Source organism: Lissotriton vulgaris, chromosome 1_1 (assembly GCF_964263255.1).
Source record: "Lissotriton vulgaris chromosome 1_1, aLisVul1.2, whole genome shotgun sequence".
In the NCBI taxonomy this organism is placed as follows: domain Eukaryota; kingdom Metazoa; phylum Chordata; class Amphibia; order Caudata; family Salamandridae; genus Lissotriton; species Lissotriton vulgaris.
Genome location: NC_141685.1, coordinates 1,740,546,326 through 1,740,548,522, shown reverse-complemented (window position 1 = coordinate 1,740,548,522; position 2,197 = coordinate 1,740,546,326).

Sequence of the window (2,197 nt, the reverse complement as noted above, 5' to 3'; positions counted from 1 at the left end):
TTGGCTCCCGGCGCCTGGCTACACCCGGGTGACAAACAGTGCTCTACAAATCCTGTTTGAGTAACTGATTGACTGATTGAGCCACAAACTTTGATCTGACCAATTTTCACTCTCACCAGCAACTGTAACCACTTTTCTTCCAGGGTGGGAAGCGGAACAGCTCGCCCCCAAACTTTGTGGGGAAATAAGGGAAGGGAATTCCCCACTGGGGAGTCCACAGAGAAAAGAAAAGAAAAATTGAGCATTCGCACATCTGCCTAAATTCCCTCTACAAGATGTATACCTCTGCACTAGAAATGTGTCACAGGACAAGCGAAAATTCCAGGCATATGCAAAAGTATGCCTTGGTATCCTGCAACTTATTTTCTCACCAACCAAGACTTTTAAAACTTTCCGAATTGTTCGTAAAGCGTTCCGATTTAACCTTGCCTTCATTCACATGACGTTTTTCTCTCTATGGCGAGGTCATGTCTACCACTCAGAAAATCCTTTTCATTCTGACTGAACTGAAACACACTGCATGTCACGTTTTCCTGAAAGTAGTCTTTATGACGAACTTATCTAAACATAATGAAGCTCCTTTTCTTCTCTCTGCTAGCTTGCTGTTCTCTTAACTGTTCTATTCAGAATGGCAAATGTGTGTAGGATTGTTCTGTGCAAGTTTACCTTTGCAGATCTTTCATACTCACAAAACGTCGCAGAGGAGAACTGTTTTCTCTGAGTTTAACTTATGCAGGGCTATTTTGTTGGTGTTAATTAAGGATGTATGTATTATCGAACTAGTCACAAGTTTCGAAAGGATGTGGTGAAACCAATATTGCCAAGTTGCGAAGAATTCAATCTTGTTTGGAAAGGTTGCAAACACTTTGCAATTTCACGAAGTCCCAGTATACACCCCCCAAGCCGGACCGGGTGCTTCTCTTACAGTGATTATGTTTCTTACGCTCTGAACCCTGCCGCAGTGGGCAGCTCCAAATTATTGCAAGTACTTATTTGTTCCCCCTTCCACAAGACTCTCCTTGAACGAAGTACAGTGCCGCCCGGAATTCATTGTTACAGCTGTCCCAGGCACCGGAGCGCCCCCCCCCCGGTCTCTTCCCACCCCCCCACCCCCACAATTATAGCCTCGTGGACATCCTTCATTTGAGCTAGCTCGTGCTACGATGAATACACTTCACGTCCATACCCCCAGCGTGCACTACGAAACATTTCAACCCCCCAGAAGCACCTAATGCGCTATAAACACAAATGTACCTTCCCTCGAACAATTATACTCACTCGTGCATGCAAAGCGGGAGCACACAAAACCCCTCCACCTCCGTCCACATACCCAACCACCCACCTCTTGTACCCCTCCAAATTAATTGTCACCACAACTTGCTACCCCTTATGCGGAGAGACTACAAATTTCGCCCTCCAAGGAGCACATCAGTCTTTTCACCCCTGCCCCAAAATAAACCCCGGGGCCGTATGGACCCCTCGGGTAGGGGCAGCGGGACTCACCTAGTCCCACGTGGGAGCCTGACCGCCCGCACCAGGCAGAACAGGCCCATCCGCTCGGCCGCGTGGAGCCGCATGCTGCTCACCCGAGCTCCTCCGGCCTCCTGCGATGCGTCCAGCACACCTTCTGCCCGTCCCTGCCCACGAAGTGTCCAGCCTGCCGGGAAAATCCGGTATCGCCCAAGCCTGCACTGTCCCCTTGCACCCACCACATTCCGTAATGTCCATCCTGGTGCAGGCTATCCAGTCGCCTGATACCCCGGGTGATTTTGCACAACCAACGTCCACGAAGAAAATTGTCTACGCCAAACAAAATTGTCCAAACACCAAAACCCCCGCCCGGCGGCAGAGACACCTCACTTAAAATGGTGTCTCTGCCGCGTGGCCGGACGGATACCACCGCCCAGCCCAAAAGGAGCCCAACCAAGCCCCGCCCCCCAGCCCAAAAGCTACCAAAAAACGCCCAAACCGTCCCCGGGCGGCGCCGTCTCTACCCCCCCCCCTTTTCCCCGGCCCCAAATTCCCCCGGGCGGGACAGGCCTCCCTTCGGTCAGCCGCCCCCCCCAGGACCCCATTCTCCCTGCAAAAGGCTGGACATTACAGCACGCGGGACTCCACCCGCCTCACTCCACATTAGACCGTATTTGCATCTCTCTGGAGCATTCCGCTTGCCACTTCAACCACGTCGCTCCTCTGC